The sequence below is a fragment of the Pinus tabuliformis genome, chromosome X, assembly GCF_031772625.1.
Source record: "Pinus tabuliformis cultivar Carrire ecotype Pingquan chromosome X, CPIR1, whole genome shotgun sequence".
NCBI lineage: Eukaryota > Viridiplantae > Streptophyta > Pinopsida > Pinales > Pinaceae > Pinus > Pinus tabuliformis.
The window spans coordinates 1,533,990,096-1,534,002,135 of NC_142308.1; the positions used below are offsets into that span (position 1 = coordinate 1,533,990,096).

At 36.5% G+C, this 12,040-nt stretch overlaps 1 pseudogene; it reads right to left on the minus strand.

The window, feature by feature from the left end:
* Nucleotides 1–361: 361 nt before the first annotated feature.
* On the minus strand, nt 362–1,101 carry LOC149145894 (polyadenylate-binding protein 4 pseudogene; annotated as a pseudogene).
* Between the last annotated feature and the right edge of the window lie 10,939 nt (nt 1,102–12,040).

Here is a 12,040-nt window from a genome sequence, read left to right on the forward strand (position 1 = left end):
CTTCTCTCTTGTTTTCGTTGAGCAGGAGAAACATAAAGAGGCTTACGGAGGACACCTTTCTTATTCATTTCTGCCAAAGCTCGGGATGCTTCATCAGAAGATGGGAATGGGACTTCTCTCATTACGTTGCATGAAGTGATTGTGGGGTAAAAGGAAAATGGGAATGAGATTTGCATGAAAATCCCTGGTTGCCTTGCATGAAGTGATTGTGGCATAAAAGGAAAAAGGTTCTCTCAATGTGTTATCATCAATGCTATCATGCAAATGTTTTAAATAAAGATTTGCAGATTTCTTGAGTGCTTTTCCAAGACATCATTTATTGCCATCAATTTAAACTCTGGCTGCATCATCTGCGTTTTCTTCAATTGCCCAATGGATTAAGCAATTGAGAGAAATAAGACTGTAGCTTTGCTCTTCTCTCCTCCTTTGGCTGAGCCAAAGAAACATAAAGAGGCTTGTCTATGACAACTTTCTTATTCATTTCTGCCAAAGCTCGAGATGCTTCATCACGGGATGAGAATGAGACAAATCCGAAACCTTTACTGTGTCCATTAAAATCCTTCATTACCTTGTATGAAGCAATTGTGCCATAAATAGAGAACAACTCTCTCAACTTGTTATCATCAATATTATCATCCAATACTTTAAATAAAGATTTGTTCCGGATTGCCCCCTTAATTCAGATTTTTTCAGTGCTTTTCCAATGTACAATTCCTTGCCATCAATTTTCTTGCCATTTAAACTCTCAACGCACTTTGCTGCATTGTGTGCATTGTCAAAATTGAAAAATCCAAAACACTTTGACTTTCCAGCTTCATCCCTCATCACTGCTACACTAGTAATTGTTCCATACCTTCCAAAGTAATTCCTCATATCCTCATCATTCATGGAGTCTGGTAAATTATTAACAAACACATTTTTAAACTTGGCTTCTCCATTTGTTTGTTGTGCCTCTGACTCCGGCTGTAGCTCCTTTTTCATGAATTTTGTTTGTTGTGGCTCTGGCTTCTTCTTTTTCATGAATTTTAATTCTTCTTGCTTTTCCTTTTTCATAAAAGGGCCAACATAAACAGGTCTGTCGTTTATCAACGCACCATTCATACATTTTATTGCGTTTTGTGCTGCTTCGTCTTGCTCAAAATGCACAAATCCAGGGGTGTAAAATTCAAGCTACGTAAAGCCTCGCTGGCATTTCCAGCAGTGCTGTAATTGACATAGCCGTATCCGAGTGAAGTCTTGGTCAAGGCATCTCTGCAGATGCGAACACTGACCACGGGGACCAGAATTTGGGCGTCGCTAACATTCCTCTCCAGATCCCCCACATACAGAGATTTGGGCCCCACTGGTATATTCTCCTTCTCCTTCTGGCTGCCATTCTTAAAAACTCCCTGAGATTTGGTCCCTACGGATTCGTTATTAATAACCCTCTGAGATTTGGGCCCTGCTGATTCATTATTAATAACTCCCAGAGATTTGAGATTCATTCTCGCTGCCATTATTAATAACTTGCATATTGTGGCTGCCATTATTAGTAACTGCAGTTTGCATATTCTTGGGATTGGACCTTAACAGCAGCAGCAACTGCCATTGATGCGTCTTTGCTTTTATTTCTGCTTTCTTGGGATTGGACCTTAACAGCAGCAGCAACTGCCATTGATGCGTCTTTGCTTTTATTTCTGCTTTCTTGGAATTGGACCTTAACAGCAGCAGCAACTGCCATTGATGCGTCTTTGCTTTTATTTCTGCTTTCTCTTGAACCACAGCTTCCAAACACCCTTCGATCAAAATAAAAATCCAGACCAGACCCACCTTAAAGATATCGAAATAAAAATCCAAACCCACCAATTGAATTCAATTTGAGTGGTGATATACTTGTTTAAATGTGGTGGAGTGGAGTGGATTTATATAGATAGAAAGTATTGTGCCGGGCCGATCTTTCCAACTGTTATCATGCGTCGGCCTTTCCATTTGAATTGGAAATGGAAGATTGAATGGAAAAAGCGTCTGCATTTCCCGTAATCTTCTCAGATCGTTAAATATGGGCCTTGACACGATACACAAATAAATAAAATATAATTAATAATAATATAAATTATATTAATTAAATAAATATATTTTGTAATAATTAATTAATTAAACATATCTTGTAATAATTAATTAAATAAATATCTTTTGTCAATAAATATATTTATGGAACTGAGACTACCCAATGACAAACTGTTGGACTCTTGGATCACAGATTCCCGAATGACTTTTAATTTGTCATTATGTTATTTTTGGGTTCATTTTTTAGTTCTCCATCATTTTATCCAAGGGATAAGTGCACCAAAAATCTTTGCAAAACTAGTCCTTGATGCGAGTCCTACGAGTGCCACGCTTAATCTTCAACATCCAATGAGAACCTTCCATGTGTAATATTTTGCTACATCATCTTTATCATGTTACTACCACATCATCTCCCATGTCATATTTCTACCACATTTCATACCACGATATTGTCATGTGTGACTCAAAAAGTGCCACTTAGTCACCTAAAGGGGCCAAATCCACCTGCAACGTGCCATGTCCGCGGGGTTTCATGTGTCATCCTATAACGTCACCACCATGCGTAATAACCTAATTGGGCCGCATCATCTCCTTGCAATGTCATGTGGGCTTACCACTCGCCACGGGGGCTTTACAAGGGAAGAAATACCATACCACGTGCTATCATATTAGGGGATATACATTGAAGAAAAAATTACATAACATAGTGAGCATATAATAGGGGGTAAAGGGTTTTTATATTGGTAGGTATAAAAAATGGAGCTCAAAGTTATTGAAAAAATATAAAGGGGTATAAAAAATGTTAATGAAAAAATGGACACCTACAATATCAAGTGAAATTAGGTGTTTTTCAAATTGGGAAGGTGTATTAGGTTCATATAGGCAGGGGATAAAATAATGTGATTTTTAGAGGTATTTTCCACTATGTAGTCAAATTAAGGGTATTTGTTTCTATGCCACGAATGCATGTACTATATCAAAGATTCATTGAGTGAATCCCCCATGTTACACCTTGCCCATTGCTTATGTTTCCACATCGTTAGGCCGGGGGATCAGATGAGCACTTGGCTGCATAGGCCAAGCACCCTTGGTTCTTCTTGAGTCATTATATCAATCTTTGTACATATTTAGATGTTTTCCCTCTTTTCTTGAGAAGAAATGCAATGAAGAAAAGAGTGATACATCACTCCAAAATTCTACCTTAAATACTCAAAAGGTCATCAGGAAAGAGGTTTGGTGAAGATAACAACAACTTGTTCCTTGGTTGAGACATATTCTAACTTCATGATCTATCAACCACTTGTTTTTTAATAAAATGGTGCTTTATGGGGAGATGCTTGGTTTTTAAATGAAGAATAAGATTTTTTGGATATGCTAATTACACTTGTGTCATCACAGATGATTGGAATGGGTTTATCATAAGTAACTTACGTATCATGTAGATTTTGTTTCAATCATGAAATCTGACTACAACTAGTTGTAGCTACTACATATTCAACTTCAATAAAAGAAAGGAATATAGATAATTGTTTTTTCCTCAAGCAATATACTAAGTGATTCCATCATTGCTCTTACTAATTGTTGCATGGATCTATTGCTTCTTTCAACCACACCACTTGGAGTCTCAGTTCTACCGAGCCCACATAAATTTGTGTGAACTAGTTGTAGTCGCCTACTTGATGAATTTTCTTTGGGTTTGAAGGGCACTCAGATTTTCTTTCCAATTTGACATTATTTACAGATTGTGTTACTTGGCTTGGAAATTTCTTACAAGTCCCATACAACTCCATTTTTGTTGAGCTTCACAATGTGGTCAAAATTTAGGTGTCATAGTTTGTTGTTTTAGCCTGCCATCCCAGCTCTTGGTCTTATGGGGTGAATAATGAATTTCGGTGTTGAAGATTGTAATCTAAGTCGAAAATATCTGATGTATTTTAATTTACAATGCTCATAAGGTCTCAGATCTATATTTTTATAGAATACAGTCACATCATATGGTTTCATGCAATTCAATTTAAGCTCCAAAGAGTTAAGGAATCAATCTATATTTGGGTCATTTGGGCAAGATTTATTGTAAGAAAAAAAATAAAATCATAAAGCTTGATAGTTGGCCTTGCCATATCTGATCAATCCAGTAAAATATAAATAAGAAAAAGAGATTGGCATTTTTTGGGGGAAAGTAATATTCGATCATTTGTGAAGTTGGTGGTCTCCTTTCCCAATAGATATCATTTCCACTTCTTGACATCTGTTACCAAGGCATAGAGCTCCTTGTCATAGGTAAATAGGTTAAGAGTTATCCCATGAAATAATTCAGAATGGTAACATGCATGCCTTCTTCCTTGCATTAAGACCACTCCCATGCCATGCACTTGCATCTATCTCCACATCAAATTGATTCTACAATTTTTGGTAACATGAGATCTAGTACTTGACTTATTTTAATTTTAAGCTCTTCAAAAGCCATATACTGACTCTTCCTTCAATGAAAACTCTTACCACCTTTTTGTTATGGCATGGAGTAGTGCAACTATTGCTCAACATGAAATTATGAATTTTCATAGGTATTACATTATGCCAACAAACTCCTATCTTAGAGGAATTTTTAGGCACCAACCGCTTGATGATGACCTCCATCTTTATAGGATCAATCTTAAACTCCACTCCTCCAATCACATAGAATAATTACACCAAATACTGCTAGGAAACTCACATTTCTTGAGGTTTTTTTATTAGGTGGTGCTTCCTTTGTGTCTCTAGCACCTACATCAAGTTTGAAATGTGCTCCTCCTAAGTAGCATTGTAAGCCAATATATAATACATATAAACAACCACAAATGAATGTAAATAGGGGTGCATCACATCATTTATTAGTCTCATAGAGATGGTGTATTGTATAAACCAAATGGAATTACTATCCACTCATAGAAACATTGTCTAGTTTTGAAGGAAATCTTCCAGGTGTCCTCTTCTTTGACTCAAACCTGGTGGTATTCTAATTTTAAATCCAACTCAGTGAAGTATTTTGCATGTTACAAATAATCTAACAGATCATCAATGTTAGGTAGGGGATATCTATTTTTTAGTGTCATCTTAATTAATACTCTATGATGGATGCATAATTACCAATTCCCATCCTTATTTAGTACAATTATGATGGTTGACCCACAAGGTGAGGTACTTGGTCAAAACACACCCTACTATAGTAGCTGTTATAATTACTTCTTCACACATTTTGCTTCAAGAATGGACTATTTATACATCCCAATATTTAGCAAAGCAGATTCTAGAAATAATTGTATTTTGTGCTTCACTTCCCTCTTGGATGGTAACCCTTTAATCTCCTAGGATACACCCATATATGCCTATATAAAATCTCCCAATTGTTTTTTCTACTCTTTAGTACAACCCTCGAGGGATTCCATTTTTCTTATTGATTCATCACTGGAATAATTTTCTCTTAAGTATAGTAAAACATATCTTACTTGAACTACTCATATGTTTGGCCTTGTTGGCACTTACTAGTGAAATATTTGACTTGTTATGCACATTGATGATGATGGATTTTTCGTCCTTGATGAAGAAATATTAATTGGTTATTCTCTTATGTACATGTAGTGACTTCCAAACATGACTCCACTTATATAAAGTGGCAATATATCCAATTATACTTCATTAACATAATTAACACTTATAAAAAATATCTTGCACTATTTTGTTACCTTTATCTTTACATCCTTGTTTATCCAACCCAATGGATATGGGTTGGGCTGATCAAAAACCTTCAATCCAAGTTTGTTGACCAAACCACTATTATGAAATTAACCTATTAAACTAAGCTGAATGTACCATCTACATTGGTCTTGATCTAGATCTTAATGTGGAAGAGTGTGGGCATCTCCTTCTATTCCTAGTGATCAAGGCCATTCAGATTCACCTTCATCTACACTGATGTGTAGAAAATATTCTCATCCACACCAGATCTTCTTTTAACTTGATTACTTTAATATATAGTTATAATATTTTTTCTTCCTAACCTTATTTTTGTAATTTTGGTTCAATTCCAAATGCATTTTCCTGCACTTCTGCACAGTGTGACCACGTTGCAGTGGTTGAAATGATTACTAAGATCCTTCTTTAATGTACAGTGGTTGTTGTTGTTGGGCAGGTATTATATTCTTTACATGACTTATATGCATCATTCTCATAGTGGGGTTCTAGGGGGGTTTCTATCCCCCCCTAGTTGGGGGGTATGTAGGGGGGAGTATCCCCCCTACACAAGGTTTGGAACAGTGCCAAAAAAATATTTGGGCAATCTTTTGGTTCTTTTCTTGGCATGTTTTTTTTTTTTTATTTTAGCATTTTTCTGGCACATGCTGGTTTTGCACATGGCTTTGTAGATTTGGCCAAAAGAACTATGGTTGTATTACAATCCACCTTAATTGATTGATGGTTTATGAATATTTTGACATAGACATATCGTATTATAACATTGTAAAGAATATATATATGAAAAAATCTTGTTGGTTTTCTCGTTTTTGGGTTTCCATGATAAAATATTTGTGTTAATGCGCGTGCTTTCCATTGAATCTTTTCTATTTTAATTAAGAATTTGTTTGTAGAAATTATCTATGCAGGGTTAAAATCTGCAGTTATCTTTCTATCTTCCTGCCTTCCACTTCTTCTTCTTCCCCTTGGAATATTTTTGATGCTCTTTCTCTTCCAAATCACTTGACTAACCTTTATTTTGGCCTTTGTTTTCCAATAAATATGCTTGTACACATGCCTCATCCATTATTCTTAAATTGAAAAGCATCACTTGCTCTCACACACGACTATGTTAACCCTCTAGATACTTAAGGAGTGGTTGACAGTGTTGGATGTTGACAACTAACAAGGTGTCTCCCCAATGTGAAGTCCCAATTAGACCTCACATTTTTTGGTGTAGGATCCCCATCCATATATAAGCTCTAGCCACCATTGCAAGTGATCTTAAAAGAATGCCTTGGATACAAAATGTACACAAGATTTTATGCACACAACTTTCGGGTAGCAAGTATGTAAGGTTTGTGACGCATCAAGTGTAAGGTGTAAAAGGAGCTTCCAAGCGAGAGAGATAAGAACAAGCCTCTAATAAAAAAGTACTATTACTGTCCCAAGAGAGACCCACGAGAAAAAAGAGAAGATTCATTGATTAACCTAAAAATAGTTCACAAGATAACAACAAGCATATAAACACATAACAACACCCATTCAACAATATCCATATCTGAAGCAATGAAATATTTCATTATCTTTAGTATGTGTAACACAACATATAGCGCAAACATCAAAGAATAGTCTTACAACATTTATGATACATGCATGAAAGATTGTTGGCTCCACGATCTTTTGATGACTAATGAAATATCCAAGTACATTGTTACATTGATGAAACACTAGCTCCAATAGTGGAACATGAAGCTACAACTTGCTTCTCCAAAAAAAATGATCTTCTCCCTTATGCACAACTAGAGAAGCCAAGGCCAAATCTCTAAAGTTAGGTCCAAGCCATTTTCTTGAGTTATGAGGGCTTATTTATAACAAATGGTAATGAATCTTGAGTTTCTTCATGACTCTTTGACTTCCATAACCTATGGGCTTCTATGTAACTCTTCATATTCGTCATATGTCTCTTCATATTCCACATGTGTCTCTTGGACTTCTTTTACATTACATTCATTAACAAAAGATAAAATTACATCAAAATGGAGGCTATACAGGAAAAAACTCTAATAAGACAAAAAATTCCTCATGAAGGAGAAAAGGACAAATCAGTAGCTTGAGCATGGAGTTCATTTCTGATGTAGGAGTGTCATGCTCTAAAGTTTGTCACGATAACTTTAACTTTGATTGGAAGCTCTACAGCATATCACATATTTACCTCTAAATTATCTGATAATATGGATCTGGAGCTAGACTATATGTTATTCCAAAGCCAAGATAACTTCATGTGAACTTTAGTTGGCACAATTGAATATTGTAGAATAATATTATTGGTGATCTCCAAGTCTTCTTGATTTGTTGCTTGCTTGATTTGTTCAATAAATTATTTTATCTCTTGCATGATGACATCCTTGCCTCTTATTTCTCCAAGTGAACCCACATAATGAACTTTATGTTTATGTTCCAAGGACTCTAAGCCACTATGCAATCAAACATAAGGAGCTATGGTGTTGGTCACTTGTTCACTAAGGTGGGTGTAGTTCCAAGTATGTAGTCTCAACTATGCTTTATCCACCTCAACAGCTATATTGTCCTTCTTGACTAGATTCTCAGGAACAGTTGGACACTTGAAACCCCAATCTTGTATCAAATATACACCTTTTCTCGTAACCTTTAGAAGTTTCACAATATCTTGAGATTGTGGTTTTTAACACCATACAGAAACTACTTGCATACGAATTCTAGAAACAGAAAATAAACAATGGCAAGAGCATAAAACATAAAATATATATGCATGAAGATTTTCCCTTGGATCCCAAAACCGAAACTACCGGATTAATTTTTCATTCTATTTCTTTCAATATTACAATACATATATATATGCATGTCGAAGCATCCATAAACCACAATACATTAACCTGGATTAGAACATAATCGTAGTTCCTTTGACCGGGTCTACAAAATACAATGGACAGAAAACCATCATGCCCAAAACCATGTGAAAAATCCATGCAAAAAGCCATAGGTAGGACCACCCACCTAATGTAGGGTCCAGAAAAAAATTCCCAGGGTGCTGCCCAGGACCCTATGTAGGGGAGCTACTAACCCCTTTGTTAGTGCCTAGTGCAATGTATAGGGGGCACTGCTAGCCACCCACGAGTGGGGTAATTGTGGAAAGAATATAACACAAACCAAAATTCTCCCACTTGTTGTTTTCTTTCCACACAGGGGCACATGAGAGCTTAGTCATTGATCCCACCCTGTAACTCCCATTGTTTCTCTACACCAAGAGAACTTCTCAGCGCTCACAGACTTTGTCAATGCATCTGCAATATTCTTCGAAGTGTCCACCTTTACCAGCAACACCTTTTTGTCCTCAACCATATCCCTCACAAAGTGATATTGAACATCAATGTGCTTTGTCTTTAAATGATAAGCAAGGTTCTTTGCTAAGAAAATTTCACTTTGGCTGTCACAGTCTATCCTTATAGCTCGTTGTATTAACCCCATACTTGAACACAATCTTTGCAACAAACTACTTCCTTGCCTGCATGAGTGGTAGCCATGTATTCTTCCTTTGTAGTTGAAAATGCCACTACAGACTGTTTCTTATTCATTCAACTGACTGCACCTCCAAATAGGTTAAAAACATACCCAATTGTATATCTTCTTTGATCTAGATCTCCAGCCTAGTCTGCATCAACAAATCCATAGATGTCCAAAACTCTGTCCAATCTTGGTATTCCTTGGTAGCACAAACCATAATCACTAGTGCCACACAAATACCTGAAAAACCCGTTTCAATATTGTCTAATGCTCATTCCCTGGTTTTGACATAAACCTTCTCAATACCCACACTGTATGTGCAATATCTGGTCTACTACAAACCATTGCATACATCAGGACCAACTACACTTTCATATGGAACATGGGACATGTCTTCTTCCTCTTCTTGTGTCTTCAAACACTGTTCAGCTGATAAATTTACACCTACAAGAATAGAAACCTTCATCAGTTTACTATCCTACATATTAAACCTATACAATATTGTCTAGACATACTTCCTATGGTTTAACCAGAGCTTCCTCTCTGCCCGATATCACTTAATTTCCATGCCCAAAATATAGTTTGCAGCACCAAGATCTTTCATGTCAAATTTCAAGGACATTTGGGTCTTCAAATCCTAGATAATTTCTTTGTCAATTCCAACCAGCAACATATCATCCACATATAAGACTAGATAAATAACATGGTCACCAATTAATTTAAAATAGACACAGTGGTTTTCTTTGCTTCTGGTGAAGCCAAGTCCCCGTATAAATGTATCAAATTTATGATACCACATTCTTGGTCATTGTTTTAACCCATACATAGACGTTTTTAACTTGCATACAAGTTATTTCTTACCCTTCACCGCAAAGCCTTCAGGTTTCTTCATGTAGATCTCTTCTTCCAAATCCCTGTGAAGAAATGTTGTCTTCACATCCATCTGTTCTACCTCAAAATCAAAATCATCAACAACAAATAAAAGTAATCTAATAGAAGCTACCTTGGCAACATGAGAAAAAATATCACCAAAATCAATTCCTGGCACCTAGGAATAACCTTTTTCTACCAACCGAGCTTTGTATTTCTCCACCTTGCCTTTTTCATTCATCTTCTTCTTAAACACCCATTTGTTGCCAATGGGTTTCCTTTTACCTGACAACTCCACCAGATCCCATGCCTCATTTTTGTGCAAATATGCCATTTCATCAACCATGGCCTCTTTCCAGAGTTTTCTATCCTCTGACTCTATTGCCTCCCTCATAGTTTTGGTATCATCATCAGTAATAGATAAAGAAAAATTTGAACAGAATGTAGATGGACTATACCTTTCTGGTTGCCTTCTTTCTCAAACTGATCTTCTCAAAGCTGGAGTTTGTGACTCTTCATCTTTTGATTCCTCTTCTGTTTTGGAGTCATGTTTGGCCAATTCAATATCTTTGAATTGTCAATCATAAATTGTCAGCCAGGGTACGTAGACTGTTGAAGTATATGTGCACAATACGTGCTAGAAGTTATTCGATATGTTGTTATGTAATTGTTAGGATCTAAACTTAATATGGAGGTGGTGTTTGTTAATTATGTTAGAGTTACAATCCTTGGAGTTATTAGCTAATTTCTTGGAAGTTTAATCTCTATCTAATTAGTTCATGGATGATATGAGAGTGATCCTACTTGTATTAGATTGTTTTGAGATTTTTGGTCTTGACTCTTTATGCTGCAACTTCTAATTCAATGATCCAAAATGGATCCAAATACCCTCTAAGTCTTCAAAAATCGCTTAAAAGATCAAAACAATCGCATGAGAAAACAGTGGAAAACAGGCTTATCGGCGGTCAAAGGAATGATGCACAGGAGTTGTCGGATCTGGTCGATCAACGGTCCAGAGTCAATTGAGCTATCGCATCGTTGATATATATATATATATATATGTATGTATGTATGTATGTATGTATGTATGTATGTATGTATGTATGTATGTATGTATGTATGTATGTATGTATGTATGTATATGGCCTTAACCACTGCTCAAGAGGATCAATGACATGCGATTGCGATATCACAATATCGCATCAGAGCTATGCATAGGAGCGGGGTCGATTATGACTAACACTGCGATAGACCAGACCCGACAAAAATATAAATGCTATTTCATAAGATTTGAGACCCGTCAAATGACATTTTTTAAATGTATTTTCATGTATTTCGTTTATTAAATGAAATACAAGGGGACTGTTGATGCGATGAAAAGTGGACCCAAAAGGGTTTGGGAATGAAAATGAATAATATTTCAAATCCGCCCCAAAGCCATTTTTATAGGATTTTAATGTTTTTAATGTATTCCACGAAACAAGTTGGATTTCGGGAGGACCAAAAGTGATAAGTGGTTTGGGCTGGGCTCCGCTTGAGCCCATACATTGGCTGCCACGTGTCTAGGCTGAGGAGAGAGAAAACCACCCTTATCGGGTGATTAACCCCCATACGAAAGGGCCGCCTGAAATGAACCACAGCCGTTAGATCTGGGAGATCCGAGATCAACAGTGGAGATGAAATGTCGACATAAAGGCGGATCCGATAGGAGTATAAGGCAGAATTATGGATGTTTGAAGTTCGATGAACACTGTTTTGGCAGAATTTTCCTATGTTTGAATGCAGTTCTCTATGTAAACAGAGAATGGCTGTTTTAGGGATTTCAAAGGCTCGATGCACTCATCCATTGCAGAACAAGTAGCCACCTCCCCAA